Source organism: Phalacrocorax aristotelis, chromosome W (genome assembly GCF_949628215.1).
Source record: "Phalacrocorax aristotelis chromosome W, bGulAri2.1, whole genome shotgun sequence".
Taxonomy (NCBI): Eukaryota; Metazoa; Chordata; class Aves; order Suliformes; family Phalacrocoracidae; genus Phalacrocorax; species Phalacrocorax aristotelis.
In genome coordinates, this window is record NC_134310.1 from 13834990 (window position 1) to 13851561 (window position 16572).

A 16572-nucleotide genomic window follows, 5' to 3' on the forward strand; every position below is an offset into this window, starting at 1 on the left:
GTTCAGTGTAGTGTTGTTATAAAATTCTCTAATTATATATAGCATTTCAGTAAAGGGGAGGCCCCTTTACTCCCCAGTCACCACCCGATTCATGTTCCCAGTATAACTCGATGCTTATATTTTCTGTTCCTCCTGGCAGGTGCCTGACTCTTGTTTCTCAGCTCCTTGTCTCCGGAATTTACCCAGCCACCTGTTGTTTGCAAACTGCTGGAACATGCAGAGCTTGCTTTGTACGTGCCCTTTTTTTGATCCATTGTCCTTGGTCGTTTCAGCAAACAGGCCGAAGCTGCATATTTCCCATGCCATTTTTATTAAACAAGATGTTGCTCTCCACAGTTCAGTACTAGTCACATATTTCAGCTTACCTTAAGAGGAAAAATACTTGGTTTTAAATGATCCATCAGTACTGCTTAGATACTGTATTCCATGAAATAAACTACCAGCATTGGTGAAGAAAACAATGTTCAGAGGACAACTTGTACCAAAATTTTCTTCTGTGAAGAACTTGCTCAAGACTTTTTAGTAAATCTGTATCGTGCCTTTAAAAAAGAGGAGGCATGTTTAGAGAACTGCTATCTGTGTGTATTATTTATTAACTTCTTCTGATACATCCTTTGCTGGCAATGGAGTTAATACCAGGGGGAAAAAAAACACAAAAAACCAAAGAAACAACAGATTTTTGGTGGGAAAGGATTGCCAAACTGAAGCTAAAAGATTGGTATTTATTGAATGTTCCTAAACACAATAAATCATTGTCAATTTAAGCAGTGTGCTTCTTGATACTATCTTGTGCATATGCTGGATACAAGTGCTCTTCTAAAATGAGAAAAACTTAATCCTATTTTAATCAAGTTAAAGTTCTGATACTTGTCCAAGTAAGGGAAACATAGTAGTCTCACTATCTTATTGAATCATGCAGGCAACTGTTAAGCACTCTTGAGTAAAACCAGGACAAGTTGCTAGTTATTTATCTTAATATATCTTTAGACACATAAAATAGAAAGAAAAATATTCAATCATCTATGTTATTTAAATCATTAAAGCACACAGCATTTTTTTTTAAGAAACCTGAAGCACGCTTTACTTCAGCAGTATACAGTTGGAGATATGGCTATGAGCAATGCCTGCAGCACTATTGCTTAATTTAATTTAATTTAAATCAGCTCACCATTTTCCTTTGTAAGCAGTTCTCTTTTCACTGTTTTAGTGATATTTATGAATTATTGGCTTACTTTGCTGATGCATTCCTTTATATTGGCAACTTAACATTTTCAGAGGCTACCTATTTCTAACTGTGGAAAAAAAATTGGTCTGTGTGAAACAGTTACATTGTAAGTTTTAGTTCACCAGGTATCTAAAAAGGCACTCCTGCTAATGGGGGGGGGGGGGGGGGGGGCGGGGGGGGCAGGGAACCTATATGCTAAAAGAAAGTTGGGGAGGGTTGGTTGGTTGTTTAAATTGACCTCTATGGTCTTTGACAGTAAATCAAACTACAAATTCTAAAATGAAGGGACAGCAAGCCATCTTGTACATGCCTTAGTAGGAACTTTAGCTTTACTTTAGCTTTCCCTCTCCCCAGTTGTTCAAGTAACAGCTTTAAGAATAGTCAACCACTGGTTTATTGTTGCCATGCAAAGAAGAAACCTGAAAGGATTTAACTGAGTTTGCATTTCATAAATTTTTTTGAAGTAAGACATCATTCACCTTCTGTGAGAGGCATGGTCTCATGCAGTCAAGCACTGACTCTGCTTTCAGTACTGCAGCTTCCTCTTTCAAGCAATTGTGTGCCTTTATTGAGTAGGAACACTTGTATTGAGCTAAATAGGGCTTTTCATCCCCTACCTTAGTGACCCCTTAGAAAGTTTTAAGTACAACTGAGTTAGGTGAACGCCACCAATGGTGTGTAAGCCTTATGTGCAAATGCAGTACTGCTTTCCCTCATGTCAGGAGGGGAACATGAGTTGCTGTTGCACTAAGATACAGCATAAAGTTCTACCTGTCTTACCTTCAGTCCTCCAAACACCCTGTTGTCTTTTCCAACTTTGCTACTTAGTATTAATCACTTAGGCAAAATTGTTTCTCTATACATCCACAGTCAAAAGTTTTAGCAGTTTGCTGTATAACTATTGCTAATTAATATATACAATCTGTTATATATTTAACTGTTAAGAATAACATTAATCCGTTTATATAAACAAATTTTTTTCTGTAGTCCTAATAGTGAATTCTGCAAAGCACCAACTTACCAAACGTATTTCTGAAATTTAAAATAAACTAAGAACAGTGGGTACATTCATATCTTCAGTGCTGAACAACCCAGCAGGCAAATAAAAACACAGAGCACATTCATCATTGTGTGAAAGCCACTGGATTAAACACCTATGCCAACAGGGGTGCTGAACTACTGTATACATATGAAATGATTTAATAAAACAAACCATAGTTGAAACTGGAGTTTCTGGTTTTGGAAGAACGGGCCCTTTGCTGCTGCAACTGGCCGTATCAAATGTACCTGACGTGGGCTTTCAGCCAGTAGATAAAAAATCCATAGCAACAGGAAGAGATGTCAAAAATAGCATCCTGTTTTGAACAAGATGCATTTAAGAGAATGTGTGCATACCAACAGATTTTGTTTTATACGTGACCAAAGAATGTGGATTTTTTTTCTCATCCAGTTGCTGCCTTATAAATGTTTCTCATCTGCATCTTATTTTAATCTGGCAATAAATACCTCTCTGTTGATGAACATGCCTGCATACCGGTTTCTGTTGCACAGCTAGCATTAATCTTGGTACAGCCCTACAGTGTAGCAGGGCACCATCTGCTAGCATCTGTTTGTGCTGAAGTGTCTCGGTATTATTTCAGCACTGCAAACAGGGCACACGCGGTCTCTTCTGCTGCTCCTGGGTTGGCAGGGGTGGGGGAAGAGCGTTAGGGCCTGTCTGGCCATCCCACCGGCGGGGACCTCCCTGCGCGCACACGCGGCTGTGCCAGGGAGGCCAGGAAGCGGGCCGGGCCCGGCAGCACCTCCCGCCGCTTCCCTCCCGCGCCGTCAGCCGCCCGCCTCAATCCCCCCTCGGGTACCTGGGAGCGACGAGCGGCTTTTACCTCCTCGCCGGTCCGCCGCCGTCTCGTCTCGTCCCGTCCCACCAGCGGCCGCGGCGCGGCGCTCTCACCGCTGCGGCATCACGCCTCGCGTTCGGTCTTAAAACTCCTTCCTCTCCACCTCCCCTTCCCTGCCTGTCGGCCTTCCGCCGGGGCCACGCGTGGGCAGCCCAATTTTGCCGTGTGCTGAGGAGCTCCAGGAAAGGCAAAGAATTGGGATGTCACCCTGAGCTGGCAGCTGATGTGCTACCCTGCAGCTTGGGAGGAGCATAACGAGTAGGGACTCCATCACAGGAGGACAACATGACCAGAGGCCAAACAACCACAAAAGAAAATGAGATCCATAGATACTACTTTAAGAATATATCTAAATTACTTTTTTGGACATTTAGGATCAGAAATAATCCTAAGAAAGAATGGGTGGAGTCTCAGGAGTGATCCTGAGAATAAAATGCCAGGGAGGAACCAGCATAGAAGTAGCCTCAGCCAATTTGTGGGCCAGCAGAGCACCTCATCTTGTGAAAAACTGACTCAACATGCTGTTCCCTACCCTGTAAATGTCTTAACAGCCCCTACTCCTCAGCCTCCCTCTGCTCACCCTTCGTGTTGCCTCCATTTTCTAACCAAGGAGGATGATGGATTCGCCTTGTCTTATTATGCTTAGGTCAAGCCTAGTTGCTACTGCAGACGGTATGCTTTGGCCAAACCTCAACTGTGGGCTATGTGAGACTAAAAAGTCTGCACAGGTGATCAGACCAGAATTTGTAGCAATTTGAGTCTTGCACTAAAATCTGTTCATCTTCAACCTTTTCCTCCTGCAGTCCTTCACTTTCTTCCCCTCCCAGCTCTTTTTTTTCCTTTTAAATCATCAGGTTTTTTCATTTAGCTACTTTCTACCCACCAAAAAAAAAAATCAAACAACCTGCTAACTAAATAAAACTGTGATACTTGAGTTACCACCATCACACTTGTCACTGGATTTGGGCTTTTTCAGCCTTTTATCTTCTTTATTCAGCCTGTAACACCACAGGGCAGAAATAGCCTCTAAAGTGCCCAGTGATGTTGAGTAAGGCTTAGTGTGAATCAAAATTATAGTTGCAGTTCCTTAACTTCCTTGGCAAACCTCGGATCTTTCTGTTTGATTCTTATCTGTACAGTGGGAATAATACTTGTTTTCGCTCCCCCTTAGAGATATTCAAAAAACATCTAGACATGGTCCTGGGCAACTGGCTCTAGGTGACCCAGCTTAAGCAGGGGGTTGGACAAGATGACCTCCAGAGGACCCTTCTCAACCACTCTGCGATACTGTCACCAAAATCGGAAATAAGCCTCGTAACGCCAATGTAGTGTCAAAAGGCAGGCATTCTTTATTCACGGCGCCGGATGCACGGGGGATAGCTCCACCTAACATGCATACCTTACACACCTTTCCCATGTGATTTATGTAGACCAAAAAAATACATATTCATTTTAGCCATACATATTCAATATTATTCTCTTTGGTGATTGGTACAAACTTGCTCGCTTCACATGTAAATTATTGCACAGGCTCAGTTGTCCTTTCCCATTGTTCTCTTCTGAGTAGGTGGTATTACTTGGGTCGGTGGTCCGTGGGTCAGTGGTCGCGAACTCCCCCTGCCGGTATTACCTTTTACCTACTTGGTTCTTAATCTTGGCAGTCCTGGCCAGTTTTCTCAGTCCACTACACGAAACCACATTTTGTCATCCTCTTCTGACAGAAACACATTGTCTATTGTTTCGTTCACATTAATGATTACCTAGGGACTAAAGTACAGATCAACAGATACACTGATTCGTACACTCCATGTCCCCAGACTTAATGTCCAGTTGGATAGGGCTGGACAAGGAGCATAGCAACATCCATGGTTGGTTAATTCCATCACCCTGGTTACAATACTGTGATTAACACAGAAGGTACAGTGAAGAATTGATTGGCAGTTGGATACTACAGGGATGGAGGCCACAGACATATCTAGGCAGGCAGAAAGAAGTCTTGAACTGATGATAGCAAGAAAACCAACAAAGAGCCTAAGGAGAATGGCCAGTTCAAGACTTAATGGAAAGAAAAAGTCTGTTGTCCAGCCTACCCTTCACCAGAGCAACTCACTTCTAGCAGTTATCCTTGAGGTCGGGATTCATGACCCAGAAGAGGTTAAGCTGTGAGAAGAACAGTAAGCACATGATGAGTTTGAATGGTAAATATTAAATAGGAGTTTTGGAAAGTACACAAGTGGTTATTCTTTAGTGTAAATGCCAGCCTATGGATTGGAAAGGCTAAAATGAAACAAAGAAGCAAGAGGTTAAAAAAAAAATTAATACAATGCACAAGTAAGCGGCACAGTGCTGGGCCGTTTCAGCTTTTTGAAACATTGTCACATGCTTAATGAAGAGCAATTCTCCATTGCCTGATGTTGTGCAAAGTCCTGGTGTTTTTTGCTCAGAGGGAGGTCCGAATAGGACTCTTTATTCGTAGATGATTGCTTTGTGTGACGTAGGTGTGCTGATCCTCCGCAAAGGCAGTGGCAAGGAAAACACCACTGAGCTGTCTCTGAGGTATGTTTTCTGTTTGGAGATTTTCTGGAGAGATTTTCTGATTCGTGTCAACCAAGAGGTTAGGGGTTTTTTGGTTGTGACTGCTGCGGGAAAGCAGAGCTTCTGGATGGCTGGGTTATTTGATCATGAGCAGCTGATAAGCTTTCTACTGAAGAGGTCTGTGTGATGTGGAAATGATGGCCAGGAAGCGCTAGAGATGGACTTCTTATGTTTGTTCTGGTTGAGCACAAGATAATTGGGTGATTGAGGCCCCTGTCTGGCTTTTTAGAGCTTGTTTAAAGCACTTCACAAGAAGAAGAGTGTAGTTGGGATGTTTTTGAAAAGTATGATTTTTTTGAGACTGTTATACTTTTCATTTTACGCATCTGTCTTTATTCAACAAAGATTCAACTTGTAAATTGCTCACAGTACGCATCAGGAGGAAAATCACAAGTTCTTTAAAATAGCTTTATCCAGTACATGTCTTCAGGCAGGGTCGGTTGGCAGGTGGTGAGCGGTTGTACCGTTTGTTTCTGGTTCCCCCCCCTTTCCTTTTTATTATATTATCATTATTTTATCCTAATTATTAAACTGTTCTTATCTCAACCCACAAGTTCTTTTTTGTTGCTTTTGCTCTTCCAATTCTCTCTCCCATCCCACGGGTGGGGTGTGTGGGGGTGTGAGCGAGCGGCTGCGTGGTGTTTAGTTGCTGACTGGGGCTGAACCACAACAGTCCTTTTAGCAAACAACAATGCTTACAAAGCGGACAGACACTACTTCGTGCTCCGTTCAGAGGACTTTTTATATTTTCCCTTTTCACGCTTCCTCCCATACAATAATTAGATAACTTGCCCTTATCGTGCCTTTCTACTGATTCTTTATAGTTCCTTAGATTCCCACAGATTGCCTGCTTAAGTTCACTTGAATGCTCGATCTTATCCCAGTCAGACCAGTTTCCTTGACATTGGGTAAACAAAGATTGGATTATATGAGAAATCCCAAGGTCCATGTATAGGATACCAAAAATTAACACTTGGTTCGAATGACACTGTTCCAAAGTCTATCATACGCTTCATTCGTCTCCGGCCGCTCTCCTCGTGGAGAACACGGAACCACGGATCAGAACTCCACACTTGCTTCGCAGCTGTGCTGCGTCTCACTCATACAACGCAGACACTCGGTCACACGAAAGGGCCCGTTACGCTTCTCACTCTCATCACACAATATATCAATTAGAACAATAGTCAAGCTCACGTGTAGCGTAAATTGTAAACCGTTAACCGTTTGCCACAGGTCCACACCGATCAGCATAAAGTAAATCATAATACGTGGTACCGGATTTTTACAACGGGTTACAATAATTATGGCAATGCTGTACACCACTCCTGCCACCACGGCTAGGAGGACCCAGGACCGGACCTAGGATACCATTAGTCAGGGTATAGAACTTACCCTGCCACCACCTTATGGGGACTCAAACCCCAACTTTCCAGGGGCGAGCACCAATGCTCATTACCTCACGTAGGACGTCTCCTCACCACTTACAGGTATCCCCTTACTAAATTATAACATACCTGGTCCGCCGATGATGGTCCTTGTCTGTCCCCGCGGTGATCTGGGTGAGTGGGGAGTCCTCCCGAGAAATCTTGGGGGCACCCAGAGGAGTCCCGTCCTCAGCAGGTCCCACAGCCGGACAGAGACAGTCCCATCTGGGGTGCCAAATTGAGACACGGAAACAAACTCTACAACTCAGAGAGTTATAAAGCAGGTATGTTTACTGCAGCGCTGGGTGCAAGGGGGATCGCTCCTCCTAACTTGCACCCCGCGAATCATGATGGACAAAGCTTATATTGCTCAGTTATATACATATGCATTAGCTTTCATGGGACTAATTATAATACTTGCATCTTAATTACCCATGCATTTTAAGTCCTTTCTTCCACATATGGTCATGAGTTGGCCCATCCAGTAATCTTGTCAGTGTATTGCAAGGTGTGTTGGTTTCAACTGGTGTTCTGACTCTTATCTAGATGGAGATGTCCTTAGTTCCTTTTGTCGTGGTTTGGACTGGCACCTGCTGCTAGGTTGTTTGCATCCCCCCCAAGGATGTTCCCCATCAGGCTTGCGAAGATTATGTCCTTGAGTGCATTCTTGCCTGAGGCCCCTTCGACAGTGGCAGTCGTGAGGCTGTTGCCTGTTTGCCCTGGGTGCTTCTGCGTGGAACCTCAGGGATCATGGGGTGGTTTCCAGACAGGAGTTTGGTAGTTCTGCAGTGTCCTTATAAGGACACTTTGTTTAGGCACTTCTTGTCTTTAAGCCTTTCTGACTCCCCCAAAGCAACAAGTTTCAGTCATCATGCAGGCTGTTCCTGTTATCTTACAGCCCAAGGCTACCTCATTATCCTGGCTAAGTTTTGGCTCTGGGCCCCAACATTGGTTGAGCTACGCTAGATCGCATTAGTAACGTTTAACTATTTATTCCCTGAATCATAGTTTTTACTTACTTGGGCTAAGAATGTAATCTTTCAGAGACAAAGACAAGGAGTTTCAATGAAGTCACTCCCTTGGATGCTGGATTGTGCATCCTTTTCTCCATCGTTGCCTCTCTGTAGAACAAGGTATCACATTGCTTCAGGGAGGTTTTGTTGACCTTCTGCTGAAGCAAACATCTGTATAATGGTGGTCTTATTAACTACTAGCTGATGCTGAACTACTTGTAGAAAGGATGATGAGAAGGCAATTTACCTGCCTTCAGTATTTCCTATCAGTCTTATTTCAGAGCCATGTGAGTGAAAGAGCAGTGGTAGCTGTAGATTATGACCTTGCAATGGACAGGAGTATCATATGAATGTTGTTAGAGTAATTTCAGATTGATCATCCTGCTACTCTTGGCCATGAGATAGGATGAGCATGAGATGATGGTCACAGATAGGAAGAGGCAGAACTGTTTTGGGATATCTTTTCTCCCTTTGTTGTATTTATTAATTCCTTGTTTCAAATTGATCTTTGTTTTCCTCTATGTGGAATCATACTTCTGGTTGTGCTCAGGCGACCAAGCAATCCTGATTGCTCTGAGTGAATGGTCACTGTCACTCTTCCAGTGGTATTGTTACCGAAAAACACAGTAAAATCAGAAACAACTCTTTAACACCAATTTAGTATTAAAGAGCAGGCATTCTTTATTCACGGCGCCAGATGCATGGGGGATCGCTCCTCCTAACGTGCATACCTTACACACCTTTCCCATACAATTTATAGATCAAAAATTTACATATTCATACATATTCATTATTTTCCTTTCTACTGATTGGTACAAACTTGCTCGTTCCATATGTAAATTACTGTGCAGGCTCGGTTGTCCTCTTCTATTGTTCTTTTTTGAGTAGGTGGTATTACTTGGGTGAGTGGTCCGTGAGTCGGTGGTCGCGATCTCCCCCTGCCGGAATTACCTTTTACCTACTTGGCTCTTAATCTTGGCAGTCCTGGCCAGTTTTCTCAGTCCACTACACGAAACTACATTTTGTCATCCTTTTCTGACAGAAGCACATTGTCTATTGTTTCGTTCACATTAATGATTACCTAGGGACTAAAATACAGATCAAAGAATACACTGATTGGTATACTCCATGTCCCCAGACTTAATGTCCAGTTGGATAGGGCTGTACAAGGAGTATAGCAACATCCATGGTTGGTTAATTCTATTGCTCTGGTTACATTTCCCCCCTTTGGAAGTTTTGAAATAATCATCTTTTCAATACTTCCATCTTCGATCAATAATATTCCACTATATCAGTTCAGAGTTTGGTTTATCTTCTCAAATTTTTCACTTGATTGTGGTCTCTAGGGTGTATGCAGGTCCCATTTTATACTCAAAATTTTATGAATTTGTTGAACTACATCTGCAAAAAGTGGTCCTCTATCAGAGGACATTCCTATTGGCACTCTAAATCTTGGTATTATTTCTTTCAGCAATATTTATTTACTTCTCTAGCTTTGTTAGTGCAGCAAGAGAAAGCTTCTGGCCATCTAGAAAATTTGTCAATCAGCACTAACAAATACTTATATCTATTTTGTCTGGGTAACTTAATTTGTTAATAATCTTTGAGAGAATTTTTTTGTTTTGTTATTTTTAAAAGTGGTGTTGGTTTTTTTTGGTTCAGGGGATTATTTCTGGGACAGATTAGACAGTTATTATGGATTTAATTATTTTTGTCATGCCTACACACACTACAGATGTTTTCAAACTCGAAACTATAGCATCTACACCCCAATGTGTTTGCTCATGCTTTTCTTTTTCAAGTTCTATCATAACTTGTGGGGTTATTATTATCTGGGGTTTTTTGGTGTTATTCACTATCCTTCTGTATTTTGTGATGCTTCTAATTGTTCTGCTAATTGCTCATCCAATTTATTATATTTCGGTTTTAACTCTGGAATTTTTATCTGTTTTATTGTACTAGTGCAAGGATACCTTGTTCTGCAGTCCTCTTTGCAGCTTTATCTGCCAATCATTTATTTATGTTTACAGCCATCTGACCGAATTGATGAGCTTTGCAGTGCCTTACCACCACTTCTTTCAGTTTCTGCACATCTTCCAGAAGTTGGAGAATTTCTTCTTTATGTTTTATTGATGATTCTTGGGCTGATAGCAGTCCTTTTTTCTTCGAAATAGCTCCATGATTATGGATTACACCAAATGCGTATTTGCAATCAGTCTAAATATTTACCCTTTGTCCTTCGCCATTCACAGAGCCTGCTTCAATGCCACCAATACTGCTTTCTGTGCTGAGGTGTTTGCAGGCAGCGTCTCTGACTCCATTACCTTGGTGGAGGTAATGACAGCATATCTGGCCATTTGCTTCTCTTCTTGCACAAAGCTTCTTCTATCTGTAAACAATCCCAGATCAGGATTTTCCAGAGGTTTATCTCTCAGGTCCGGTCTGCTGGAATAGACTTGTTCAATAGTTAGCAGGCGATCATGTTTTAAATTGTCTGTAAGATTTTCTGTTGTTAAAAACATAGCAGGATTCACTATAGCAGTAGTCTTCAATTCCACATCATCTTGTTTTAACAACTTGATATTTCAACATTCTGCTAGGAGATAGCTAATGACCCCCCTTTTGTTCTAAAACAGTCACTGTCATGTGCGGGACATATACTGTAATCTTTTGTCCCATTGTTAACTTCCAGGCTTCCTGGATCAGTAATACTGTTGCTGCCACTGCCCGTAAACATCCAGGCCATTCTTTATTCACATTATCAAGTTGTTTGGAGAAGTAACCCACAGGTCTCTTCTAGGTTCCCAGTCGCTGTGTTAGCACTCCAAGTGCTAAATGTTGTCTTTAATGGACAAACAACTCAAAAGGTTTAGTTAAATCAGGTAGGCCTAATGCAGGGGCCATCATCAAGGCTCTTTTAAGTTCTTTGAATGCTGTTTGGCATTCAGGCATCCAGGTTAAATATTTATCTTTTGATTCTTTTAATGCCTCATATAATGGTTTTTACATACAGTCTATAGTTCAGAATCCAGAGCTGACACTATTTCATTATTTTCAGAAAAGCTCTCAGTTCCTTCGGGCTGTTAGGTTTGTGAATTTGACAAATAGCTTCTTTCTTTTCATTTTTTTTTAAATTGTCTTTGTCTTTGAGATATTTCAAATCCTAAATAAATCCCTGCTTCTTTTCTTATTTGGGTTTTGTTTCTGGAAACTCTGTTATCTTCCTTGGCCCAGAAAATTTAAAAATTTAAAAAATTTCAAAACATTTTTCTTTACTTTCTGCTGCTATCAGAATGTCATCCACATACTGTAACAATATGCCTCTCGGTTCTGTTTTTTCTATATCTCTAATTTTTTTTTTTTTTTTTTTGCCAGCTGATTCTCAAATATCATAGGACTATTTTTAAATCTTTGTGCAAGTACAGTCCATGTTAGCTGTGTCTTTCGTTCTGTGGTGGGGCTTTTCCATTCAAAAGCAAATATGCTTTGACTTTTTATGTCCGGAGGTATGCAAAAGAAGGCATCTTTTAAATCTAGTACAGTAAACCATTTATGCTCCTCTTTTAAAGAGGTCAGTAAAGTGTATGGATTAGCTACTACTGGATGTATATTTTGGACTATCTGATTTATAGCCTTTAAATCTTGAACTAGTTAATATTCTTTGCCTCTAGATTTCTTTACTGGCAATATAGGAGTATTATATTCTGATTCACATTCTACTAAAAGCTCATATTTTTAAAAATTTTATAATTAACTTCTCTAATTCTTTTCGAGCCTCTCACTTAATAGGGTATTGTTTTTGTCTTACCGGCTTGGCTCCAGGTTTTAACATTTCTTTTACCGGCTCTGCCAATTTAGATTGCTCCAGAGCTCTGCTCGCTCAAATCAAAGGAATTACTGCATTTTTCACTTCTTCGGGAATCTGTTCCTCCCTGGAGGAATCCTGTAACATAAACACTCTCGCCTCTATGGCTTTTGATTCTGGTATTAGTAATTTAATCTCTCTATCTTTAAAAGTTATTTGAGCATCTAATTTACTTAATAGGTCTTGTCATAACAGAGGCAGTGGACATTCAGGCATATACAGAAATTGGTGAGTTACCCATTGTTTCTCCACTTTAAACTTTAGTGGCTCTAAGAAAGGCTAATTTTTCTTTGCCCTGTCGCACTAACAACATCTACTGATTTATGACTAAATTTCTCTTTACATGTATTCAATACCAAATAAGTGGCTCCTGTATCTACCAAAAATTCTATTTCTTCATTCCCTAGCTTCAGTGTAACCAGGTGTTCAGCTAGAGTTGATTCCCCTGGTGTCCTTCATGTCAAGCTACTTAAGCATTTTACTCAAATTTCTAGATTCAGGTTCTTCTAGTTTCTGAAGTTTTTGTTTTGTTTTGCTTTGTTTTGCTTTTTACAATATCTGGGGCTGATTGTCCCATGAATATAGAGGCCAATTGAATTGCTTTTTCTGTTTTTTCTGGGTCCAAATTAGTATATTTTCTGGCAGTCACCTTCAGTCTTTCCATAAAGGCTGAAGGGTACTCATTTAATTCTTGTCTTACTTCATAAATTTTGACCAATTTATTGCTTTTAGCATTGCATGTCTTACTCCAAATAAAATCTATCTCTGATATCTAGTCAAAATTCCCCTGGTTCCTGGCTGATTAGGGTCCCACTCAGGATTTATAGATGGAAAATTCTTATTCATTGTTCTCTGTAAATTCCCATTAGCATGTGCTCCCTGCACCTGCCTTCTGGCTGTATTCAATACTATTTTCTTGTCAGTTTCATCAAGCGAAGTATCCAGTATCACAAGTAGAACAACACTTTTTCAAGTTCTCACCACATTTTCCTCTTTTCAAAAACATTGCCATAGAATCTTGTGGACATATCTCACGCTGTTTCTGCCGCTCTGGATGATTCTACAGTGTAAAGAACAAATCAACATATGCCACTTCTTCCCATTTGCCTTCCCTTTTTACAAAACAACATTAATTGCAAGATGGTATTATATTGCAATGTCTCATTTTCTGGCCATTTTTCCCCACCTTCCAATTGATACATTGGCTACCAATGATTGCAATATTCAATTAATTGTTTCCGAGTTAGTGGGTCACCACCCTCGATGTCTTTCCAATGCTTCAAAATACATCCCAAAGGTGTTCTTTTGTGGGACAGGTTTCTTACTCGGAAATGTTCCCATCTCCCAGTCGACTAGTGGTTGTGATTGTGCACTATCACAAGCACTAGTCAGAGGGACTCCAACCCCTGTTAGAGATCCCTCCGGGATTCCACTCTCACTGGAAAACCCCCAGTGGGATCTCTAACCCTCCGTTAGATATCCCTGGAGACTTCAACCCCCTGTTGAAGACTCCCCTACCCTTGGGCCCTGCTCCACAGGCTTTCGCCTAGCAGAGACTTACCAACTGAGGTACCTCTTGGCCCCAACCCTGCGTAGCTTTCGCCGCGCCTTATGGGCAGGCCTGTGGGACTCTAACCCACTATCCTATCCTATCCTATGTGGGAAGCTAACCCCACGTATTTTTCTACCTAAGTTTCTTCTTAAAAGAACGCCTTGTTTACCTCAATCCAGGGGATCTTGCTCAGAATTCTCCGGTCCGGGGATCGGAAGCTCTCCCCGAGAATTCCTCGGTGCCAGCTGGAGGTCCCACGATCCCATGGATCCGTCGAGATTCAAAAGCAGGGTCCCATCTGGGGTGCCAAAACTGTTACCGAAAAATGCGGTAAAATCAGAAACAACTCTTTAACACCAATTTAGTATTAAAGAGCAGGCATTCTTTATTCACGGCGCCAGATGCATGGGGGATCGCTCCTCCTAACGTGCATACCTTACACACCTTTCCCATACAATTTATAGATCAAAAATTTACATATTCATACATATTCATTATTTTCCTTTCTACTGATTGGTACAAACTTGCTCGTTCCATATGTAAATTACTGTGCAGGCTCGGTTGTTCTCTTCTATTGTTCTTTTTTGAGTAGGTGGTATTACTTGGGTGAGTGGTCCGTGAGTCGGTGGTCGCGATCTCCCCCTGCCGGAATTACCTTTTACCTACTTGGCTCTTAATCTTGGCAGTCCTGGCCAGTTTTCTCAGTCCACTACACGAAACTACATTTTGTCATCCTTTTCTGACAGAAGCACATTGTCTATTGTTTCGTTCACATTAATGATTACCTAGGGACTAAAATACAGATCAAAGAATACACTGATTGGTATACTCCATGTCCCCAGACTTAATGTCCAGTTGGATAGGGCTGTACAAGGAGTATAGCAACATCCATGGTTGGTTAATTCTATCGCTCTGGTTACAGTATGGGGGATTCAGATAGATGGAGAACATCATCAACCTTTAAAAGTACAATTTGATAGAATAGAGAGAAAGCATAAGCCAGAGACCTGATTTAAGGGGTCACCATTTAATCACAGGAAAATTAAGTAGAGAGAGCGAATAGCATAGTCCACAATCTTGGAGGTGAGAGAAGGCAGTAGTTTGAAAACCAGTTATTGCCGAGGAAAAGGTTTTTTTTAAAATGGAAGACCAAGGACTATCCTTGTAGGCAGGTGGGGAAAAAGGGCAAAAACGGTAAGAGAGAAACTGATTAAAGAGAGAAGAAGGGAGAAGTAATGGGATAAATTTGGAAATTTTAAGGGAAACTGAGGCAGGATGTCTACAAAAGCACATCTCTTTTTTTAATGAAAAATAACTGGTATCATCATAAGTCTAAGGAAGTGTGGTTTTTCCTGGAGTTTGTTTCCTTCTTTATCTGAAGTTGTATACATTATCTGTAATTACCCACTATGGAAAAGTAATCACTCTCATACAATGCACTGAGAAACCCATTATGTAATTTTTAAAGATGAGATTTTAAAAATGGATTTGAACTTAGTTTATTGATATTGGAAATGTTGCACACAGTGATTTCTGACTGCAAATAAAGAATATTTTACCTACCTGACGTGCAGGTGAAAGTGGTCTGGATCAGCAAACAAGTTGTAAATAGCTGTATATTGTTGCAAATGGTCTTGCAGACTGGATTACAATGGAGAATGAAAAAGCCTGTTTTTTCACAGTTGGAGTTCATTACATTTTCTAGAAGGAGTTCTCCAGAAGTCAGTAGGACTGCTCTTTGCCCTGAAATTTCATATGCTCACTCCATTACCAGAAAAGAGAGTTGGGGAGGAGTTGTAATTTTCACACCCTTTGTCCTTACATCAGAAGCCTTCACTGAACTGAGTAGTGGCTTTGACTTCACCTGTGACTTCTGATATATTAGGAGCGCTTTGCTTTGGAGACCTCACAGTGTGCAGGTTATGACTAGTGTACAACCTTTCAAACCTAAGGGGCATGTGAGCACATTGGTCAGTCTGCCTCTCCTAAGGGAGGACATATAACTGCTGTAACCAGAGTGGCCGATAGAGGCCAGGGTATTCTGCCATCTTCCCAAGAAGGAAGCAGATATATACCTATACTACACGGCCACGTAGAGCACATATAGCAACCCAGTGCAACGGCAAAGAAGGAAGCAAGGTAGGTAGGAGCTGGTTGCCACCACTCCAGCAATTCGTGCATGCCCAGCCCACTCTCCCCGTGGAGTCTGCAGGCTGGATAAGCTTCAGGCTGCAACCAGCCCAGAAGCCCTTGGCTTGGCATGACAGTCATAGATATCATGATGCCACTTCATGAGTAAAACTGTTCATATGCAGCTTGTCCTGGTTTCAGCTGGGGTAGAGTTAAATTTCTTCATAGTAGCTAGTATGAGACTATGTTTTGGATTTTTGCTGGAAACAGTGGTGATAACGTGGAGATGTTTTAGTTGTTGCTAAGTAGCGCTTACACTGGTCAAGGACTTTTCCAGCTCCCCATGCTCTGCCGAGCGCACAAGAAGCTGGGAGGGGACACAGCCAGGACAGCTGACCCCAACTGACCAACTGGATATTCCATACCATATGACGTCATGCTCAGTATATAAAGCTGGGGGAAGAAGAAGGAAGGGGGGACATTTGGAGTGATGGCGTTTGTCTTCCCAAGTAACTGTTACGCTTGATGGACCCCTGCTTTCTTGGAGATGGTTGAACACCTGCCTGCCAATGGGAAGTGGTGAATGAATTCCTTGTTTTGCTTTGCTTCTGCGTGCAGCTTTTGCTTTACCTGTTAAACTGTCTTTATCTCAAACCATGAGTTGCCTCACTTTTACTCTTCCGATTCTCTCCCCCGTCCCACCAGTGGGGAGTGAGCGAGTGACTGCGTGGTGTTTGGTTGCTGACTGGGGCTAAACCACTACAAGCTGTTCATTGATCCACACCCCCCAAGTTTATGAATTTCAGGCTGCCTTCAGTGCAGAAGGACCAAGGTGTTGTGCGTGGGGTGACTGTGCCTCTTTGTTGCTGC

At 41.7% G+C, this 16572-nt stretch overlaps 1 long non-coding RNA gene across 1 annotated transcript; it reads right to left on the reverse strand.

The window, feature by feature from the left end:
* Positions 1 to 9078: 9078 nt before the first annotated feature.
* LOC142049595 (uncharacterized) lies at positions 9079 to 14038 on the reverse strand. Its single transcript, XR_012657771.1, has 3 exons — positions 14008 to 14038; positions 13742 to 13884; positions 9079 to 12098 (listed from the first exon to the last, which is right to left on the reverse strand). It is a non-coding gene; the product is annotated as an uncharacterized LOC142049595 (long non-coding RNA).
* Between the last annotated feature and the right edge of the window lie 2534 nt (positions 14039 to 16572).